Consider the following 23,992-nt stretch of genomic DNA (forward strand, 5'->3'; position numbering starts at 1 on the left):
TTAAAGTCGGGCAAGTACTCTCTCTTCCATAATAAAGCAGTGCAGGTACTCAGTAATCCCCATTCACAGCACCGGGTTCATGCACCCCAGGAAGCCCTCCCTGTCTACAGTTAATAATAAGACTCCTCTGCCAGGAGGGGCAGCACGGCAGCGGCCGGGCTCTGTTATTATCCCTGTCAACGGTGGCACACCCTCGCCGCAGACAGGCGAGCCCCAGGCTGGACTCCTGTTGGGGCGCCCCCGGCCCCCGCGCCGGGGTCAGAGGCGCTGCTGACCGCGCGGCAGGCAGGTCCTGGCAGCAGCTGCCGGACGTTAATTAGCATCACCGTGGCACCAGGGGCAGTGCTGCTTCCCCACATGGGATCTCCCTCCCTCTGGCATCCACACACCCCTCTCGCAGTGAACAAAGCGTCCTCCGACTCACCTGCTACCGGCAGGAGCTTCCGGGTGCCATTCATGCACCCGCACGGGTTAGTCGTCTCCCAAAGCGGCAAGAAGTCCTCATGGTCTGACTGGAAATCAGAATGAGGCTTGGTGAAAATGTCCAAACTAATCCCACACAGCGGGTCCTGCAGCAAGCACTTCTCACTTCCCGTGGCTGTATCCACGCCGCAGGAGAGTTGTGGCACTGGCGAGGCGTGTATGCAAATGAGCCACCTGCGTCAACCTGCACTGCGATCCTCCCTTACACCACAGGTCCACACAATGCACGGAGCAGCCCCTTCCAAGTTCTGCACCACCCGAGCTCTGCGCCGGCAGTTTCGGTCCGTTTCTCCGCAGCGGGTTAACAGCATCCCACCCGATGCTCCATCTCGCAGTATTACCAGCCTATCCCCTGCTCCTCACCCGTCTTGCAGCAGCCTTTCTTTGCCTTGCCCCTGCAGTTCCCACCCTTCCCCCGCCCTTCACCCTGTGTCTGCAGCCTGCTCTTGCCCTGCAGCCTCTGTTCGCCCCTCCGCCGGTTTACACTCCCCCCCCACTCCAGCCGTCCTCCTCTCCTCTGCAACCTGCTCCCCTGCTGCCCGCCGCTGCCTCCGGGGGCGATGCCTGGCGCACGGATCCGCGCTTCAGCCCAGCACCGCACACAGAGCCGGGCTACAGAAGGACTCCAGCTACAGGGAACGTTCCCATAGAGCCCTGGCACAGCACCAACGCACAACACTGTCCCACAGCCTCTTTGTGAAATGCACAATGCATTTAACTCGATCAGCGTCACGCCCACACAATGCCCTCACACCCAAACAGGAGCAGCGCCAGACCATCTTGTTCACCACAGACCAGCAATCAGAAGTAATGAGGGCGGAACACAAGTTACTGTAGCGCGGATGCTAACACAGCTGCTGGGGACTCGCGATCTCGCGGCTTCTTGATGGCTGCTCCTGGCCCGCGCCTAAAACTTATTCAAATGTACCTGGGTGCGAGAAACACAGACTGCTACCAAGGTGAGTAAACTCTTAAGCATTTCTCTCAATGACTCACCACTGGGTGGTTATTAGTGCTTAACAAGTCGCTCCAAATACAATAACCTGCATTGGAAGTCAGAGGAGTCTCTAGAAGAGTATATTTTTGGGGAGGCAGGCAATGGACTACAGGAATAGCCGATGAAGCCCCTAGAATTGTCAATAGAGCAAGTGTGCGCATATATATATATTACTCCAAATAGAAGGTTACATGGACTTTATAGTTAGGTTCTGAATTTAGTTCCACAAAACCATAGGAATTGAACACTTAGAGCATGGGTACTCACAAACTTTTTCTCGGGGGCCAAAATTGCAGTATGGTTTGCGGCCGAGGGCCACACTGAAGTGACAGCGGGGGGCGGGGCTTAGAGGGGGCGGGGCTTAGAGGGGGAACAACCACCCCACCCCCTTTTTCAAAACAATGCTAAACAATGCTGTATTTTGAATCCAGGTATAACTACAAACCTACAAAGGGGACATTTTGAAAAACATTTTTATTATCAGACAATAGTAATCTTAAGAGGCATGGCATGGTAATTCTTGTGAACAGGATATTCAGCACAGGCGCAATGCAGCACAGTTTTCTCTGAGTCTGGAAAATAGGTATGTCAAAGGAAGACATACTACGAACTTATTTTGCACTTTATGTCTCTTATTAGTGTTCTGTAATCTGGTATTATGTCTGAAACGGCAAGCCTTAAGAGCTGATCCAGATGTAAGTCTGTTAGCTTATTTCTGAATTTACTCTTCAAAAGTCCCATTGTGGAAAACGAACTTTCGCAAACATATGTTGACCCGAACATACAAATTATTTTCTGGGTCACTGTAAAAAGAACAGGAAATTTGTCAGAAGGCACAGTGTTCCAGAATTCTTCTGGTGCCTGCCCCAAAAAAGATGCTTCAAGAGCTGAGTTATGCTGCATGTCTATCAGCTCCATTTGTGCTTGCGGTCTTTTCACGCCAATAAGTTCAACAGCATCAAGATTTCGTGCACTCACCATCCAGGGGTTTTCAACCAGCCTGAATAGGGGGGGTGAGGGTTCTGAATTGAGAAAATCGCCTTTTGATCTCCCCAGAAATTTCCTCAAAACATGCACCGAGATTTAGCGTTGGCAGCATTTCTTGTGCATTTGGAAACCTCTGAGTCACAGCCAACAGTTTTGGAAAGTGGGTGAAGTCAGCAACATCCAGTTGTTCTTTGAATAGCACAAGCTTACTTTCAAATGAGTAAATACCATTCATCATGGACCACACAAGCTGTTGTTTGCCTTGCAACATCAAATTAAGAGCATTGAAGTGTGCAAATAGATCTGAAAGAAAATGGAGCATTAAAAGCCATTTCACATCCTATAGTTCTGGGAATGTTTGACCTCTGCTGTTTGTAAAGTGTTCAATTTCAGGAAGCAAAGCAATGAACCGCTCCAGAACTTTCCCTTTGCTTAGCCATCACACTTCAGTGTGCATCAAGAGGTCTGTATATTCAGCTTCAGAATCCTGCAGCATAGCCTTAAAAAGTCTATGGTTAAGGGCTTTGGCACGAATAAAATTAACAATTTTCACTGCAAGTTTTAGGACGTTATTCAGTTCTCCATGCTTTAATTTTGCACACAGAACTTCCTGATGAATAATGCAGTGGTAGTCTATTACAGGCTGTCCAGTGAGCTTCTTTTTAAGCAAAGATGCAAAGCCTCTGTCATGGCCTACCATAGCAGGCGCGCCATCTGTTGTGATGCTAACAAGACTGTCCAGTGGTATGTGATGTGTTTCGAAGTAGTTGCAGATACTGTCCAGAATATCTTCTCCTCTTGTGTGCCCGTGCAGTGGTAGAAGGCACAGGAGCTCTTCTTTGGGATGAAGTGATTGGTCCAAATACCTCACCCAAACTAATAACTGGGCCACATCGCCTATATCTGTGGACTCATCCATGGCAATGCTGAAGAACGGGGACTCTCTGACAGCTTTGATCACCTGCTCCTGGACATTTTCACCCATTGCCTCTATTCTGCGTGCACAAGTGGAATCCGATAGCTGTAAGGCACCAATTTCTTTTAAAATGCTGGATTTGTTGCTATAGTTCTCAAACAAAATTTCAGCTGCTGAAAGGAAACATTTCTTCACCAGCTCTGCCTCCGTGAATGGCTTCTTATGTTTGGCAAGCAGGTAGCATATTTTGAATGATGCTTCTGTAACAGCCTCAGATTCCTTCATTTGGCAAAGGAAGAGCTTCTGCTGGGAAAGAAGTGTTTGCTTTAACGATGCCACTTTTGCTGAACGCAGTTGTGAGTGCAATGGGAAGTTCTCACTATAACTTGCGTGTCGAGTTTTGTAGTGCCGTTCCAGGTTATATCTCTTAAGAACATTTACTTTCTCTTTGCAAAGCAAACAGGTAGCTTTCTCCTTTGGCCATTCAACAAACAAGTACTCTTCTTCCCATGCTGCCTGGAATGATCTGTGTTCACTCTGTATGGATCTGGGTCGTTTGCAAGGCTTGGTAACTGGACTGTAGGCCATTGGTCTCAGCAAGTTTGTGCAATGATTTTCAAGGGTCAGGAATCAGATTTTCCCCTCACAGCCAAAGGACCGACACCACTTCACGACCGACAACACTTCACGAGCGACCGATGGATCGACACCGCCTCACGACCAATGGACCAACACTGCGTCTCGCTACAGACCTCTGTGCACAACAGCAAAGTAATATAAAGTGATGTGTAAAAGGAAACAAAGCATACCGTGATCTAACAATTGGCAACACACATGCTGGCCTTTGCCGATTCCCAGAGGACCATGTTATAAAAAGTATTTTTTGCAATTATGCTTGCAACCTGCTAGGAATACTAGAGTGATAATGAGGCCAATGAATGGTATACGGGCCTCTTTTTAGAAACTGTTTTTTGTCAGCATGCTGGGTCACACAGCAATAGAAATCAACTGTGCGCGATTTGCCAGGGGCCAGATAAAAAAAAGTGTATTATTGTAAGACATTTTCAACAGCCCTGGCTCTAGTAGTATATTCCTACACTAATCACAAGAGCCAAATGGGAATGTTCCAGAGTATATCCCTATCCTAATCACAAGAGACATTTAATTAGATGCAGCAGCCATTTATCATCCGCACCCCTGGGAGGAGGAGTAAGCTGAAGGTGTTTGCCCATCACACAAAGTGTACCCCACTGGACACTTCACAAATGGTTTGATTTATATTGGGATTGTCATCTGATTTTTGGAAGTTTTCATGGGTGGGTGGTTTCTCTCTGGCTGTACTGGGTTGGTGGGTATGGGTTATAAAAGTAAGCATTATTGTTTAGAGGTTGCACAAAAAAAGGTCTAACTTGGTGCCTAAGCATTACAAGACAAAGATACAGCAGCACAGTTCTTACCCTTGCAGGGTCCGGTCTATCACACACAGCGCCATCTGCTCTCACCCCTATCGCCATCTGCACACAGCGCCATCTGCTCTCACCCCTACCCCAGTAACACACACTGCGCCATCTGCACACAGCGCCATCTGCTCCCACCCCTACCCCAGTAACACACACAGCGCCATCTGCACACAGCGCCATCTGCTCTCACCCCTACCCCAGTAACACACACAGCGCCATCTGCTCTCACCCCTACCCCAGTAACACACACAGCGCCATCTGCTCTCACCCCTACCCCAGTAACACACACTGCGCCATCTGCACACAGCGCCATCTGCTCCCACCCCTACCCCAGTAACACACACAGCGCCATCTGCTCTCACCCCTACCCCAGTAACACACACAGCGCCATCTGCACACAGCGCCATCTGCTCTCACCCCTACCCCAGTAACACATACAGCGCCATCTGCTCTCACCCCTACCCCAGTAACACACACAGCACGCACACATACAGCGCCATCTGCTCTCACCCCTACCCCAGTAACACACACAGCGCGCACACACACAGCGCCATCTGCTCTCACCCCTACCCCAGTAACACACACAGCGCCATCTGCATACAGCGCCATCTGCTCCCACCCCTACCCCAGTAACACACACAGCGCCATCTGCTCTCACCCCTACCCCAGTAACACACACTGCGCCATCTGCACACAGCGCCATCTGCTCTCACCCCACCCCAGTAACACACACAGCGCGCACACACACACAGCGCCATCTGCTCTCACCCCTACCCCAGTAACACACACAGCGCGCACACATACAGCGCCATCTGCTCTCACCCCCACCCCAGTAACACACACAGCGCACACACACACAGCGCCATCTGCTCTCACCCCTACCCCAGTAACACACACAGCGCCATCTGCATACAGCACCATCTGCTCCCACCCCTACCCCAGTAACACACACAGCGCCATCTGCTCTCACCCCTACCCCAGTAACACACACTGCGTCATCTGATTTTTGGTAGTTTTCATGGGTGGGTGGTTTCTCTCTGGCTGTACTGGGTTGGTGGGTATGGGTTATAAAAGTAAGCATTATTGTTTAGAGGTTGCACAAACAAAGGTCTAACTTGGTGCCTAAGCATTACAAGACAAAGATACAGCAGCACAGTTCTTACCCTTGCAGGGTCCGGTCTATCACACACAGCGCCATCTGCTCTCACCCCTATCGCCATCTGCACACAGCGCCATCTGCTCTCACCCCTACCCCAGTAACACACACTGCGCCATCTGCACACAGCGCCATCTGCTCCCACCCCTACCCCAGTAACACACACAGCGCCATCTGCACACAGCGCCATCTGCTCTCACCCCTACCCCAGTAACACACACAGCGCCATCTGCTCTCACCCCTACCCCAGTAACACACACAGCGCCATCTGCTCTCACCCCTACCCCAGTAACACACACTGCGCCATCTGCACACAGCGCCATCTGCTCTCACCCCTACCCCAGTAACACACACAGCGCGCACACACACAGCGCCATCTGCTCTCACCCCTACCCCAGTAACACACACAGCGCCATCTGCATACAGCGCCATCTGCTCCCACCCCTACCCCAGTAACACACACAGCGCCATCTGCTCTCACCCCTACCCCAGTAACACACACTGCGCCATCTGCACACAGCGCCATCTGCTCTCACCCCACCCCAGTAACACACACAGCGCGCACACACACAGCGCCATCTGCTCTCACCCCTACCCCAGTAACACACACAGCGCGCACACATACAGCGCCATCTGCTCTCACCCCTACCCCAGTAACACACACAACGCACGCACACACACAGCGCCATCTGCTCTCACCCCTAACCCAGTAACACACACAGCGCCATCTGCATACAGCGCCATCTGCTCCCACCCCTACCCCAGTAACACACACAGCGCCATCTGCTCTCACCCCTACCCCAGTAACACACACTGCGCCATCTGCACACAGCGCCATCTGCTCTCACCCCACCCCAGTAACACACACACACCGCGCCATCTGCTCTCACCCCTACCCCAGTAACACACACAGCGCGCACACATACAGCGCCATCTGCTCTCACCCCTACCTCAGTAACACACATAGCGCGCACACACACAGCGCCATCTGCTCTCACCCCTACCCCAGTAACACACACACACAGCGCAATCTGCTCTCACGCCTACCCCAGTAACACACACTACATTAAAAACAAATAAATAAATAACCAAAGAGCCTTACCTGACTCAAAGCACTGTAAAGATGCCACAAATCTGGAACAGCAGGCAGGCAGGCGGGCAGCAGACGTGGAGCCGGTGACAGCAAGCAGACGACCAAAGCCCCGTAAAAGTTAGCTGCAAGCGCTGACTTTTATGGGGCTTTGGCTTCCAGGATCGTCAGGGCAACGCAATAAACAATGGCCGCCGTATGTAAACATCTATGTTTACATACGGCTGCCATTATGATATGGCGTTTGGTGTGCGTCTCGCGGGCCGCCAAGCTAGGTCCGTGGGGCTGCTGGCGGCCCGCGGGCCGTACTTTGAGTACCGTTGACTTAGAGTTATTTCAAGTAACTATAGCTTGTGCCCTAAGGTAACTATATTTAGCCCCAGGGAGGTGGTGGTCCCCGGGGCCTATAGAGCCTTAGGAGGCGGATGCCCCTTGTACCCCCCTCCTTTTTTTTTTTTTACAAATAAAGCTGCCAGGAGGTGGTGGTCTCCAGGGCTCCAAGAGCATCAGGAGGGGGGCCCTGTGTGCACCCTACTTTTCTTAAATAATGCCCCCAGGACCTGGCACACCCAGGGCTTTTTTCAAAACAAGAATGGGAGCCTGCGCTTGTCTTTTTTTTACATTTTCACCTGAGTCACGGGTCTGCCAGGAGTTTCAGTGAAATAAAAATTAAAAAAATGCTTTTATGCCCTGGCCAGGTCCCTCTGGGATCCCAGCACCAGAGCTAAGGGGCCAGGGTGTCCCTACCCTGGCCCCTTTTCTATTTTTTTAAATCTTTTTTTTTCAGGGACTCAACTGAAGCAGGATCCGAAGATGGCTACCAACACTTCCTAATTGTAGTGTTGGCAGCCAAGTAGTTCTCAGCACGAGATCTGGAGGGGGGGCGTTTGCGGATCGCTCACGTCCCTATAGATACACATTTGATTTTTCTTAACTACTAAATTGACGCCAAAAAACATTAAGGGTGCTTTCTGGACCAACAGCTATTTTTCTGCCAAATTTGGTGTAATTCTGTCCAGCGGTTCGGAATGTAGTCATGTTAAAATGTTAAAAAACCCTATGGGAATTAACATAGGTAAAACATATTTTGGGAACTCCCTTTTTCTCGGCCCCCGTTTGACAGATCACCCTGAAACGCTCCAGGCAGCAGCTGAAGTGAGCGTCAATTTTTTTTGGGACATTTCATGAAGGTTCCTCAACGGGCGCCAAAGATATAGGCAAGTCAAAAACTGCTTTTTCCATAGAAACTAGGTCCTAACTATACACATTGGTGACTGTCACTAGGTGATCTATATGTGTGTGTGTGTGTGTGTATATATATATATATATATATATATATATGTATATACTTACCTAAAAACAAAAGGTTTAGGTGAAGTTATAGTTAGAAATTGTAATTATATCTTACTTTACATTTAAAAAAACCTTTAAAATGTACTGAAAAAAAAAAAGGTTAAAGTTCGTTAGTAAGGTGAAAATGTCAGTTAAAACATATCATTTTAAGTGAACAAAACCAGTGAAATTCACTGTTAAAGTTATCTCAACGACCTCTAGTGTGAGTGAAACACGCGTCAGGGGTTGCTTTTACTCATTCCAGGTTGGCTTGGATGGTTTTTTACGAATCCAAAGCTGTAATACTGTACCTGGAGTGGTAAATGGCTTTTGTCATTTTACAGCTCGGGAAGGTTGACACTGTGTCAAACCTGTGCTTAAAGACTTTGCTGTACAAATGGCAAAAGACTTTGTCGCTATCTAGCTCGACGTGGATAGCACTGTGCTGATCCTATGCTTAAAAACTTTGCTAGATAAACAGACATTTGAGGTGAGCAAATCTAGAGTGTCGCTGCTGTTGCAGGGTGCTCCTTACTAGAGCTGCTCTCCACCTAAACTTGGGAACTACCCAGAGTTCTCTATTCTTTTTTGCATAATGTATGCGTCACTCTAACCCTAAAAGGGATTTGTTTTGACTTATACTGGGTGCTCCCTTGTGTCTGGACAAAGCTAAACCTCTCTGATGAGCTCTAATGAGAGCAAAACACGTGTCAGGGGTTGCTTTTACTCATTCCGGGTTAGCTTGGATGTTTTTTTTACCAATCCAAAGCAGTAATACTGTACCTGGAGTGGTAAATGGCTTTTGTCATTTTACAGCTCGGCAAGGTTGACACTGTCAAACCTATGCTTAAAGACTTTGCTGTACAAATGGCAAAAGACTTTGTCGCTATCTAGCTCGGTGTGGATAGCACTGTGCTGATCCCATGGTTAAAAACTTTGCTAGATAAACAGACATTTGAGGTGAGCAAATCTAGAGTGTCGCTGGTGTTGCAGGGTGCTCCTTACTAGAGCTGCTCTCCACCTAAACTTGGGAACTACCCAGAGTTCTCTATTCTTTTTTGCATATATATATATATACTTACCTAAAAGCAAAAGGTTTAGGTGAAGTTATAGTTAGAAATTGTAATTATATCTTACTTTACATTTAAAAAAAACTTGAAACATTTACTGGAAAAAAAAGGTTAAAGTACGTAAGTAAGGTGAAAATGTCAGTTAAAACATATCATTTTAAGTGAACAAAACCACTGAAATTCCCTGTTAAAGTTATCTCAAGTAACTATAGCTTGTGCCCTAAAGTAACTAGAACTCGCAACCCGCCAAGCACAATCTTGTCACCCATTATGTCATTTCTGATGTTGCAGTCTTGCTATCAATGATGTTATAAATCATGTCATGAGTGATGTAAAATATGGGGTGATTAGCAGTGGATCCAACCTTAGGCTTTTGGCCGTGAGCAGCACTGAGTTGGCCTGTAGGCCTGGAAAGACAGCCACGCTCTGCATCCAACCCCTCCACAGACAGCCAACCCCACACGACATATGGCCTTCTGGAATGTGCACGTTCCGCTGATCTGGCAGGTCCTGGCTTCACTGAGGTTGCATGCAGTGTAGGGTTGGCATAGAGGCCTGAACTGCAGGCCCACCCTGCGTCCAACCCCCTCAGGCAGTCAACCCTACACCGCACATGGCCTTCTGGCATGCACTGCATTTATTTGATCTGTCAGGTCACAGCCACACTGAGGCATTCTTAATTACTTTGTGAAAGAGTCACAACGCCAAAATGTAAAAAGTGGGCCTATTGGCTTTATCAAAGAGGGAACATACAATATATATATAAACCACAACTATCATCTTTCTCCAAAAATCATCAATATTTTTAATCAAATGTATATTTCAGCATTTCACACAATGCAATGTCTAATAATAATGATTAGAATAAAAATGGTTTATGAAGTTTTAATATTGAAAAAGAAATCAACATGTCTGAGTTTTTCTTTTAACATTTTTCTTATAATAACATTTTACAGGCTGAAAAATGTTAAAAGCAAGGCTCAGACTTTTGCAAAAAAAGAAAACTAACATGTCCGAGTCTTTCTTTTAACTTTTTTCGGCCCACTACATGCAATCATAAAAACAACATAGAAGAGGGTCTCACACTCTAACTGCAGAGCATAGAGCTCCAGCTCAGAGTGCTTTAGAAAATATGGTAAGTTCTCCTGGGGTCATGGAATTAATGACCCAAGAAACTTACTGTTTTTATCTAACGTTATGGGGGTGCTGCTACACTCCCTGCAAGCATGAAAATATGGTATTGAAAAAAGCCCTAGGGCATTATGGGGCACTACTTTCTACGAGCAATGAATCATAATGAATGGCTGTAGGGGGCGTGGCTTCTGCACCATGCAAGACGGCAGAGAACACCTGAGCTCCAAAACAACATGGAGCTTCACGACTGCTGAAAGCCATATTTCACCAGTGCAAGTCTACCTCTTCATGACTTCATGTTCCTCTTGTCCCCTTCGCCATTTCCATCTGGTGGGCGACATCTGTTCATAATGTGTGCACTTTGAGTTATGAGTCGTGTTCACTTACCTGATCTATACTTCCTCTCTGAAGAAGCCTTTGACCAGTGATGTAACAAAACTTGAAGGGGCTGCCATGCAAAGTACATGGAGGACCCTTCCTCCCCCCCCCAGGCTTAGTCAGGAGCTCTCAGGCCAGGGACCCGCTGCCTGTGCACAGTGACGACTGGGCTTAAGGGGGGCACTGGAGCGCGGGGGCTACAAGGGCTAATGGTACGCCACTGCCTTTGACTACTCGTCCACAACTACCACTGAGAGTCAAGTGCTTAAATGGTACTTGGTCCAGTTGCTTAGAATCCATGGTAGGTCGGCCCAGGACATCCGAAGTGAAAGGCCTCCACCACCACGGCCGGGGCCTAGTAGCCCCTGCTTGCCCATTGCCCTCTGACAGGGGTTATGACAGTAGGGTTGAGAAATGTTAATTTGGGCAGGCATTTGTTGACAGCATTCTAGCAGCATACCCATGAACGTAACAAACCAGTACTCCGATTTACTAAGCCCTTGAATTGCCATTGCGTCACACAAAGCGACGCAAGGCAACACAAGGGCTTAAGTGATAGTTACGAAGCCACGTAAAGCCACCTTCTGTGGCTCTGCGTGGCTTAGTAAATTTAGAGTAACAGAAGGCAACATAAATAACTGCCTTGCTTTACTCTGCATTGGGAAGAGGATCCAGGGGTAGAGTACAGGTGTTCTGATGCAACCACCCATGGATTTTGGTGCATTACCAGATTTAATAAGGGTAATGAATCTGGGACTGCGTCAAAATGCTATGTCACCCAACAGAAGCATAACAAGGGGAAAATATTTATTTCTCCTTGTTATTTCCTCTTTCTAAGTGTGATGTATTCTGCAGCACAAGCAAAAAGAGGAAAATGCCTCTGAGGATTCTCTTTGTGCCGTGAGCTGTCCCGTCCTGTTCAAAAACAATTCTGCCTGTAATGCAGGCACCCTTGCACAATGGCGCAAGGGTGCCTGCATTGGCATTAGGCAGCACTCAGTGTGTCAGTGCAGAGAGAGCAGGAATGCACCATATCTTAGTAAATATGTGCATTCCTGCTCTCTCCATTTGACACAACGCAGCAAGTTGTCTTGCTGCATTCCGTCAAATGTTAGCAAATCTGGGCCCGACGTTTAACTGTATGCTGACTGTTTAGCCTCTGGATTATTGCTTGCCTGTAGGTTCTTATGTTCAATTGATTAAAAGTGGATCATAAAGGCTTTTTGAGGTCTAGGTTTAGGGCAGAGCATGCGCATAGTATGTGTAGAGCAGTTTCATTTTTGTGTTTGCAAAGTCTGTAATTTGGTATACTTCAACCCTTTTCTCATCTTGATTAGTGAAAATTATCCCATCCTGAAGTTCATGAGCGTAATTTTTGTATGGGCAGAAAAGTTGTACTGTAAATATGATTGTCATGTTAATATGAATTAATTACCTTGCGAACAAAAAGGGAGCACACTGCCTCACACTCAAGCAAAAAGTTGGCCCCAATGCCTCTTGGTAAATGCAGTCAGATTCGTTTTACATTAACAAAAGTAATCAAAGTCTTTCACTAGTAGGTGCAGCAAGTGCTGTGTATCTCTGGACACGTGTTTCTGGGTTTCGCCCGTCATCAGCAGAGAGCAGCATATTTTGTGGGGTTGCTTGAAATGCCACCAAACGTCTTCTCAGGTTTATGTACCACTCTGGCGCGCAGGTGCCTCACCAAGGCTAGTCAGCCTGTTCGCTCAATGGAGCAAAAAGCCGTCATTCGACACAGTGCAAAAAAAGAGAGCACACTGCCTCACACTCCAGCAAAAAGTTGGCCCAATGCATCTTGGTAAATGCAGTCAGATTTGTTTCACATTAACAAAAGTAATCTAAGTCTTTTACCTTAGTAGGTGCAGCAAGTGCTGTGTATCCCTGGACACGTGTTTCTGGGTTTCGCCCGCCATCAGCAGAGAGCAGCATATTTTGTGGGGTTGCTTGAAATGCCACCAAACATCTTCTCAGGTTTATGTACCACTCTGGCGCGCAGGTGCCTCACCAAGGCTCGTCAGCCTGTTAGTTCAAGGGAGCCGTCATTCGACACAGTGCAAAAAAAAGGGAGCTCACTGCCTCACACTCCAGCAAAAAGTTGGCCCCAATGCATCTTGGTAAATGCAGTCAGATTTGTTTCACATTAACAAAAGTAATCAAAGTCTTTCACCTTAGTAGGTGAAGCAAGTGTTGTGTATCTCTGGACACATGTTTCTGGGTTTCGCCCGTCATCAGCAGAGAGCACCATATTTTGTGGGGTTGCTTGAAATGCCACCAAACGTCTTCTCAGGTTTATGTACCACTCTGGCGCGCAGGTGCCTCACCAAGGCTCGTCAGCCTGTTAGTTCAAAGGAGCCGTCATTCGACACAGTGCAAAAAAAGAGAGCACACTGCCTCACACTCCAGCAAAAAGTTGGCCCCAATGCATCTTGGTAAATGCAGTCAGATTTGTTTCACATTAACAAAAGTAATCTAAGTCTTTCACCTTAGTAGGTGCAGCAAGTGCTGTGTATCCCTGGACACGTGTTTCTGGGTTTCGCCCGCCATCAGCAGAGAGCAGCATATTTTGTGGGGTTGCTTGAAATGCCACCAAACGTCTTCTCAGGTTTATGTACCACTCTGGCGCGCAGGTGCCTCACCAAGGTTCGTCAGCCTGTTAGTTCAAGGGAGCCGTCATTCGACACAGTGCAAAAAAAAGGGAGCACACTGCCTTACACTCCAGCAAAAAGTTGGCCCCAATGCATCTTGGTAAATGCAGTCAGATACGTTTCACATTAACAAAAGTAATCAAAGTCTTTCACCTTAGTAGGTGCAGCAAGTGCTGTGTATCTCTGGACACATGTTTCTGGGTTTCGCCCTTCATCAGCAGAGAGCAGCATATTTTGCGGGGTTGCTTGAAATGCCACCAAACGTCTTCTCAGGTTTATGTACCACTCTGGCGCACAGGTGCCTCACCAAGGCTCGTCAGCCTGTTAGCTCAAAGGAGCCGTCGTTCGACACAGTGCAAAAAAAAGGGAGCACACTGCCTCACACTCCAGCAAAAAGTTGGCCCCAATGCATCTTGGTACATGCAGTCAGATTCGTTTCACATTAACAAAAGTAATCAAAGTCTTTCACCTTAGTAGGTGCAGCAAGTGCTGTGTATCTCGGGACACGTGTTTCTGGGTTTCGCCCATCATCAGCAGAGAGCAGCATATTTTGTGGGGTTGCTTGAAATGCCACCAAACGTCTTCTCAGGTTTATGTACCACTCTGGCGCGCAGGTGCCTCACCAATGCTCATCAGCCTGTTAGCTCAAGGGAGCCGTCATTCGACACAGTGCAAAAAAAAGGGAGCACACTGCCTCACACTCCAGCAAAAAGTTGGCCCCAATGCATCTTGGTAAATGCAGTCAGATTCGTTTCACTTTAACAAAAGTAATCAAAGTCTTTCACCTTAGTAGGTGCAGCAAATGTTGTGTATCCCTGACACGTGTTTCTGGGTTTCGCCTGTCATCAGCAGAGAGCAGCATATTTTGTCGTCCGAAAGCCAGAAACACGTGTCCAGAGATACAGCACTTGCTGCACCTACTTAAGGTGAAAGACTTTTTGAAAAATTTCTCTATCTTTAAATCTAATGACTGCATTTTGTGTGTTTCTAATGGACGTCTCCAGTGAGCCTACGAGTTGACGAGCTCTGGTCATGCACCTGTTCGTCTACTGAGTGGTACAAAAACCTGTGAAGACGTTCGGTGGCATTTCAAGCAACCCCTTCAGATATAATTTCTCTCTGCTGATGACAGCCGAAAGCCAGAAACATGTGTCCAGAGATACGGCACTTGCTGCACCTACTTGAGGTGAAAGACTCTTTGAAAAATTTCTCTATCTTTAAATCTAATGACTGCATTTACCATGATGCATTGGGGCTATTTTATGCTGGAGTGTGAGGCAGTGTGCTCCCTTTTTTTGTATTAATTAATTACCATCCATACTTGAGGATTTTTTGTGAAAATTCATCCTTATCCTGCAAAAGCAGTTTTAACTGATTTCTTCATTAATTTTTAAGATGTAAAGGTGAAAGATGTTTCCCACAAATAATTCAACTGCAGAACGTGAAATGTTGTAGTTAAAAACACTTTGCCACAGATTATTACTGATAGATTTAGAAATTTCTGAAACATGAGGTAGCTTAAAGTAACTTTTGGGGCATCTTGCTCTTTTTTGCAAGGTTTGATGAAAGGTGCTTGCTGGGCACTTTGTTCTTTTGCAAACCAAATTCTAGACAGATTTGGGCTTGAGGGGACTTTTTACAGTGAGAAAACTGAGGTCTACATAGATTGGTTTCTGAAATAGCCAACATCTTGTCTTTACCAAGGAAGGTTACAGATCCACAGATTAGTGTTTGAAGGAAGATGCCATTTATACCTGTGAGTATTGGCTCCAGGGATGAGCCACATAGTTTAAATGTAAATGTTACTGATCTTTCCTTTGCTCCTGAAAGTGAAAAATGATCCTCGATGTTGCCTCCCTTATAGAAAATGATTCAAAGATAAGTATAGGTCGAGGCAGGGGAAATCTCTCCTCTAGGTGCCAGCTGTTCTCCTTTTTAAATTGATTACCAAACATGACCACTTTTGTTTTCTTGGTGTTAATCTCCATATTATCTTTTTAATATAAAATGAAAAGGAGGACATTAGCCTCTGGAATGCCTATTGGGCTTTTACTTAGTAAGACAATATTATCGGTGTATTGCAGAGATGATTTGTATAGGTTAATGAACCAGGGGTAGAACACCCCCATATTTTTAGGCCGTCCTTTGTGTTTATTTGTCTTGAAATTGCATTCCCTTTACTCAATTTCAAGTTGTGGATTCTAATCATTTTATCACAAGCAGCAGCTTTGGTGGAAAACCCCAATGGTTTAATTTAGACCACACAGCTTGTCTTGATACCTTGTTGAAGGCTGATTTGAAATCCACCAAGCAGGTGTATAGTGAAGGTTTGAACAAAGACTCCCATCTACCAGTGTTGACAAATTTAGAAGGTTAGAAGTGCCAATTCAAGGACAAAAATCATCTTCATTCAGTAGGACTAATATTGGTTGATCCATCACACTTCCAGGTCACGAAGAAGCAAACCTAAAAAAATGTGGCTTTTATATCTACAAGTGCAATAAGCCTATATTTTAGTGGATCTCCTGGGGTACAGTTTTTATTAGTAGGATGAAGAGTGGTACCTCTCGAAGATTCAGGGATCTCCTTAGTTTGTATGCAATAATTTTACTGAGGAGTCAAACCTTGACCAAAAGTTGACATCATTTTTAAAAGTATGGGTAGTAAGGCATTTGGGCCCAGACCACCGTCAGATTTTGATTTACTTATTAACTGACTAAGCTATATCTGCCATATTTCATTGTTTTTTTATTTTTAATATTAGTTCTTGCCTCATTTCAACATCTAACTAGAGCACTGTTAGAAATTGGATCTCTAGTGGGCATAGGTATGCACCCTGTCCAAGTATGGACCACTGTCCTTGTCAGGGTAAGTCACAACACAACACAAATTATCCTGTGCTCACCCTCCGGTAGCTTGGCACAGAGCAGATAGGCTTAACTTAGAAGGTAATGTGTAAAGTATCTGTGCAATAAATCATACAGTAACACAGTGAAAACACCACAAAAAGGACGCCAAACCAGTTTAGAAAAATAGATAATATTTATCTGAATAAAACAAGACCAAAACAACGAAGATCCAACATACACAGGTCAAGAAATCGCTTTATAGAGGTTTACGTAGGTCTTCATCCATAGGAAACAATGCATGTATCTCTTTAGCACAAAGTACCTGGGATGCGTCAAAAGCAAAGCAACGCATTGGTTCCTTACTGCACAGGGGAGGTGATGCATTGATCTTTTCCTTTCAGGGGAGGCAATGCTTCGGTTCCTTACTGGCAGGGGAGGTGATGCATCAATTCTTTCCTTGGAGGAAAGGCGATGTGTCCATTTCTGGATATGCAGCCTTGGCTCCTTACAACTGTGTGCGGTTGATGACAAATTGACGCACAGGGACTGTGCATGGAAAATCCAGACACGCTGTGATGATGGAACCGCAGTGAAACAGGTGCGGTGTCGATTCTTCAGGCGCTGAATCGATTTTTCAGCCGCAAGACAGGCGCTGAGTCAATTCTGCAGGCGTTTGATAAATTTTTCAGTTATGAGACAGGCGGTGCATTGATTTTTCCTATGCGGCATGTTGAGGCATGGTTTTTCTCTTTTTTAGGAAGTCCTTGATGGCCCTGAGACTTCTTAACAGGAGGCAAGCTAACAAGCCCTTGGAGATCATTTGTGGTGGGAAGGCAAAGTACTTCCAGCAGAGTTAGAGAGCAGCAGTCAGCAGTGCAACAAGCAGAGCAGTGCTTCCTGAAAAGCAGGCCAGTTGAGTCCAGTTGTAGGTCCAGGAGTGTCTGATTTTAGAGGGGTCATAGACCCAGTATATATACCCAAATGTGCTTTTGAAGTGGAAGAGACTTCAAAGAGTGATTTTGAAGTGCACCAGTGCCCCTTTCAACCCAGCCCTGTCTGCCAGGAGATCTGTGAGGAGTTATCAGTCCTTTGTGTGGGGTCAAGCCACTACCATTTGAAGTGTAGGTGAGGGCCTCTCCACCCTTCCTGCCCAGGAAGACCCATCAGTATGCAGATGAGTGAGTGTCCTGTCATCAGTATACAGATGCCGCTGAGTGTCCTGTCTTTATGACTGCCTGGGTGGAATGCACAAGGGGAGTTGTCAACCAGTATAGACCAGAGATGGATTAGAACCATGCTGTGAGGCACAGAGTGCAGTAGGTACAGATAAATGCCTACTACTTCTAAAGGTGGCATTTCTAAAACAGTAATGGTAAATCAAACCTCACTAGTAAGCAGGATTTCCCACTACCATTCCAACCATACCAAATATGACAATGCCACTCCTTTCAGATCAGAAATTACCACTCAAAAGTATATAAGCGAATTTCCAATGCTGGCCTATGAGAGTTGCAAGCTTCACAATAGTGAAAAATGACTTTGAGAGTTTTCACTAACAGGACATGTAAAACTTACAAGTATATGTCCTGGCTTTTACTTACATAGCACCCTGCCCTATCGGCTACCTAGGGGCAACCTTAGGGGTGACTGATATGTAATAAAATGGGAGTTTAAGGCTGGGCAAGTAGTTTTAAATGCCAAGTTGAAATTGCAGTGAAACTGCATACACAGGCCTTGCAATGGCAGGCCTGCGACATGGTTAATGGGCTACTTATGTGGGTGGGACAATCAGTGCTTCAGGCCCACAAGTAGCATTTAATTTACATGCCCTGGGCACATATAGTGCACTTTACTAGGGACTTATAGGTAAATTAAGTATGCCAGTTGGGTATGAGACACTGTTACCATGCTTAGGGGAGAGAGCACGAGCACTTCAGCACTGGTCAGCAGTGGTAAAGTGTGCAGAGTCCTAAAACTAGCAAAATTGAGATCATAAAAATGGAGGGAGGGAGGCAAAAAGTTGGGGGAACACCACTCTAAGGCTATCAGGTCTAACAAACACCACTTTAACATTTGTTTTTGTAATTCATTTCTGGGATTTTTTGATCATATTCTAAATTGCCCAATACCCACTGCACATGGCCTTAGGCCGCACATAGCAGGGGTTGGTTGCAGGACCTGGCCTCACAGTCAGGCTCTGTGCCCACCCCTCTGCTGGCACCCAACCCACCCTGTGCACTGGCTCTGACCCTGTGTAGTGGGAATTTGGCCACAAGGTCTGGCCTCAAGGCCATACCCTGCACCCAACCCTTCGTAGAGGTCAAGCCTTGGTGAGCACAACCTCTGGCACGCAGGTGCTTCAATCAGAGCTCGTCAGCTCATTGGCTGAAGGGCCTTATGGATAAAAAACAAACTTGTACTACATTTACCATGATGTACTGGGGCTGACTGCATGCTGGAGTGTGAGGCAGGGTGTTCCCTTTCTGGTTTCCTATATTTTGACGCTAGACGGATCTAACATCAAAATATAAATATGGAGTTAAGTTTGCGCCGTTTTTGTGTAAAAAAAATATGACGTAATTACGGCACAAACAGAGTATAAATATGCCCTTAAAGAGCAAACTGGGGCTATCTGGTCACGCTATACTGGGGTAAATCTGAAAGGTTAGGCCACCGAAATGGAGCACAAGCCGGCTACAGGAACCAACCTTGTGCCGCTGCTAAAGTACCTTTTGTGGAGAGTCGATATTGAGGATCTGATGCACGGAGCAGAGGGGACGATGTGAAGGCAATGTGTTGGTTCCGATTTGCATAGTCAGGGATGCGTCACTTTGGAGCTGTGCAGTCATTGATGCAATTTCCTTGAGCAGTGGTACAGCGTCGAACCCCTCTGCGATGTACACGATGGCTTGTTGTCGAGCTGCGCAGCCGGCAATGTGAAGATGATGGATCGGTACTAAGGGCAATTCACCAGTTCCGAGCTGCGCAGCTGGTGCTACAATGTCTTTGTCCTCAGTGGCAGCAGTGATGCATTGGCATCGAGGAGAGATGCAGTGGTTATGATCAGCACAGTGATGATGATGTGTGGATTTCTTTAGAAAACATACGCAGAACCCAGTTCAAAAGGCCCAGGGCTGGATTGATACCACTTTGCAGGGTAGGTCTCACAGTTGGCAGAGTCCAGAAGCTTTAGCAGAGTGGAGTGAAGACTTTGATGTCCCTGAGACTTCGGAACAGGAGGCAAGCCAGCAAGTCACTTTGGTTCTAGGGATGTAGAGATGCAGGTCCAGTCATTTTCACTCCCAGGCAATGAAGGCAGCAATGCAGGCACAGTAAAGCAGGAGTACAGCAAAGTCCAGCAGAGTTCCAGCAGCGTGACAGTACCTTTAGCAGCACAGAAGTCCTTCTTCCTGGCATAATATCCTCAGGTCCAGAAGTGTACTGATTTGGTAGGGTCAGAAGTTCAGTTCTTATACCCAGTGGTGCCTTTGAAGTGGGGGAAACATTAAAGAAAGGCCTTGAAGTATGCAAAGACCCTGCCCTTCCTGCCCTGGCATGGGGTTATGCAGCCCTTTGTGAGGGCTTAGGACCCCTGGGTCCTGAGCCTTCCCTCCTATCCTGCCCATCAAGATGTTAATGGCCCATCAGGATGTGGATGGCCCATTAGGCACACCTAAGCTCCCTATGTGTGTGGCTCTCTAGAGGGAGTGCACCAAGCCCAGCTACCAGCCACCCCAGACGTGTTTTCATAGACAGGCAGAAGGCACTGGATGACTTAAGGGAAGAAAATGCCAACATTCTAAAAGTGGCATTTTCAGAATTACAAAATAAATTCCGACTTCACCATATGTTGTGAATTTAAATTGTGATTCCAAAGACACCAAACCTAGGGGTCCCATCTCTTCCCAACTAGAAACCAGACTTATGAAATGTAATAAGGCAATCCCAATGTTAGCCTATGGAGAGATAGGCCCTGGAATTAATTTAAGAATTTTCACTACCTGGACATGTAAAACTTAAAAGTACATGTCCAAATGTTTGAATACACTGCACCCTGCCCTTGGGGCTGTCCGTGGCATACCTCCAGGGTGACAAATCTATTAAAAAGGAAGGTTTGGGCCAGGTAAGTGAGTTAAATTTCCAGGTTGATATGGCAGTTTAAAACTGCACACACAGGCTCTGCAATTGCAGGCCTGAGTCAGACTTAGAGGGCTACTGAAGTGAGTGGCACAATCAGTGCTGCAGACCCACCAGTAGCATTTGATTTACAAGCCCTGGGCACACGTAGTCACTTTACTAGGGACTTAAAAGTAATTCAAAAAAGCCAATCGTAGATATGCCAATTGCATCATGTTTTAGGGAAAGACCACATGCACTTTAGCACTGGTCAGCAGTGGTAAATTGCCTAGAGTCCTAAACCCAGCAAAATCAAAGTCAGCAAACAGGAGGTCAGAAAGCTAAAAATTTAGGAGAAACTACACCTAGGATGCCATGTCTAGCAGCATACCATACTTTTTTTCTCACAATGGTCTAGAAGATGTGGGGATTAAACAGACAGACTGCTGCCGATGTTGAAAGTAAATGTTTATCCTAGCAAACCTGACTTTTTGTGCATTGGGCAAGACAATATTTGAGAATTTGTAGAAAATATGGTCTTATTTTAGCTTTTTAGAACATTAACCATAATTGCTATGACAAAATAAATCCTCTTTTTTGTTGATTTACAATATTTTTCCCTGTAGGAAACTCCTTTCAGTTTTATAGCTTTGCCACACTTTTTCATGAATAATGAATGTTTTCACTCTAGTTATTCATTAGAAAACTGTGGTGAAACTTTCTCTGATGGTTAACCCATTCATGCCCACCGAACACCTTTTCCAATGATACTTTCCTGTAAATTACTGAGCATAAGAACACTAAATAATGAAAGACACACTTTCGGAGTAAAGTTTAAACTTTCTGCCAAATTTGGAGTAGTTTGGTTCAGTAATTTGTAATGTAGCAGAGCGCAAGCTTTCCTATTGGAATCAAAATGGGAAATCAAAGATTTAGGACCCACCATTTTCTTGGCTCTTGTTTGTCGAATCTTCGCAAAACGTTCCAATAAAATGTTTTGTACAGATTTGTGGAACAGTGCTAAAGGTATTAAGAAAATAAAAAATGCCTTTTCTATGGAAAGCTTGACCTAACTGTGGTGCTGTCTCTCTCGCAATAGATGTGCGTGTGTGTATATATACCACCAAATACTTCCCTAAGCCTTTCAGAGGAGAAGAAAGCAGCACATGATCAAGTCTCAAATTTCAATTACGCCTCCTTTATTAATTCATCACAACAGTGCAAGTAGAGAATAGAGGATTGATATGTTTCCGTGTTTCCACCTTCAACTGGACCATAGAGTCCCAACGTAAATACATTCATTTTAAAATACCTTGTGCAAGCCCATTATCAATTTTTACCAAAAACAACTAGAGCGTTTAGTCTTTCTTGCCAAAGTCAAATACATGCCACCTTTTCCCCCTCACATGAACATAAACATGTCATACATTTTAGCTTGTGATCCACTGTTCTCTATTACTGTAAAGTACATTTGCAGTATTTATTGCTAGTCTACACATGTTGGAGTAATTGAACGCACTCTATTTCTGGCATGATTTATTGACTAATGGCACACAACTCCATGTGGCATGATTTTTTAACAGCTACTATTTTTCAAACAGCTATATGGTTTCATTCTTCATTTTAGTGTGAGTGAATAACAAACTCAACAAGCAACTATCTCAACTCGTCCCTACAGTTGGTTCTAAATTTCTTATTTAAAGGTTATGATGTGCGCAATTAGGTCAAATGGGGCAAGGGATTTTTTGCAGTGTTAAAGTATTTCTAGTCTATAAAGTGCATTAATGTGAACAGTACTACACATATACAGTGCCATTTATGGCAACCTCATAGCATTCCTTTGTGCTGTACAATAAAGTGCGTTTGTGTTTACAGTACATTATATATAAAGTGCTATTCATAGAGACTTATTTTTTAGCATTCCTATAAGGGTATTTTGTTTAATGTCATAAGCCACTGAGTGCAATAATATGTTATAATAGGAATACTGTAAGTCATGGTTATTACACTAGAGTCCTGGCGTAATTGCCACAATTGTATGTAAAATTCATTTCTGTTTATTGCAGTTGCACTTAATTCACAATATGCCCAAAGCCTGATCTTAATTAATGAATCAAATTACATGCTCTTCAGCAATATATCAGGTGCTAAGTAGTTCAAGCATAATGTTCTTTTCATTTATTTTCATATAATTTAAAGTGACAGTACATCATTAACAGTCCAATTTAAACATGTCTTTCTCCTTTATCTACCTCAACAGTATGTAAAAGAATCAACCCTCTTCTCATATCCAACATTCCACTGACCTTGCATTGCCCCTATTGCCTCTAGAAAGTGCTTGTGCAAGTAAGTGTGTTTATTCTAGTCGGATGTTTCATGACATAATTTTTAAAAAACTATTATCCACATGACAAAATATTATCTTTTATCAAACCAGAAATCCAAAAAGTACCTTTAAACAAAGCCTGACAAAATTGGAGGAGCTCCTTTAAAGATGAATATATAATTCTGCATCAAATATATGACCCAGAGGGTTTCAGTTCCCGTTGAGATTATCAATCTCGATTCCATCTTCCTTAGGGTTGATTCTCAAATGCCCCCTGCTTTGATGTGCTTAATTCGAAAATAGATTAGTTCTTATGTATTTCCTTCATGTTTCTCCCAAAAATGTTTGATATTGGGTAGGTAAAATCTTGATTCCTTATTGCTCGTAGATGTTACAGACATCTACGTTTTACCTTATTAATAGTGCTTCTCACATAGAATTTTCAGCATGCACAGTGTAACACATAAATTACATGACTAGTTTTGCATGTGATATGTTCCAAGATTCTTTGTTCCTTCCCATTATACAGTTTCTATGTTGTCTTATTTACACCATATTCACATTCCTTGCATTTTGTGCACTTCCAATAACCAGGCTGATTTAACCAATTCTTCTTAGTTGTTTTAACAGCTGGTACATGACTTTGCACTAATATGCCTCACAAAGACTCAGCTTTCCTGTATGCTATTTATATATACTCAGCTAGGGTATCTTTTAAAGTTTCATCTGAAAGTAAGATGAAAGTAAGATGTTTCAGTTTTTTCAAAATATATTCTTTAGCTCTTGATGCCTGATATTATAATCTACAGTCATCTAGATTTAATTATCTCCTTTAGATACTTTCCTCTGGGTTACCAATAATTCCTCTCCTCTTATCACTGTAGCTCTCTTTTGGGCATTTTATAAGACTTCCATGGTGTATCCTCTAGCCTCCTGAGCATATCTTGTACTTTCACTTCAAAGGCTGACATTTTAAAGCAATTTCGTTTTGCTCTTAGCAACTCTCCAAAGAGGACACTCCACTTTAGAGTT

The 23,992-nt window shown here is 45.0% G+C and overlaps 1 protein-coding gene across 3 annotated transcripts in view; it reads right to left on the reverse strand.

Moving 5' to 3' along the window:
- Positions 1-1,086, reverse strand: part of FRMD4B (FERM domain containing 4B) — an 892,718-nt gene extending 891,632 nt beyond the window's left edge. Inside the window, exon 1 of one of the 3 annotated variants that reach the window (XM_069206591.1) lies at positions 425-1,086. The gene's annotated coding sequence lies outside the window, so the exon portion shown is untranslated. The remainder of the gene's footprint in view (positions 1-424) is intronic. The other 2 variants (XM_069206592.1, XM_069206594.1) reach the window with 2 other exon arrangements.
- Positions 1,087-23,992: the final 22,906 nt, after the last annotated feature.

This window comes from Pleurodeles waltl, chromosome 9, assembly GCF_031143425.1.
Source record: "Pleurodeles waltl isolate 20211129_DDA chromosome 9, aPleWal1.hap1.20221129, whole genome shotgun sequence".
In the NCBI taxonomy this organism is placed as follows: Eukaryota; Metazoa; Chordata; class Amphibia; order Caudata; family Salamandridae; genus Pleurodeles; species Pleurodeles waltl.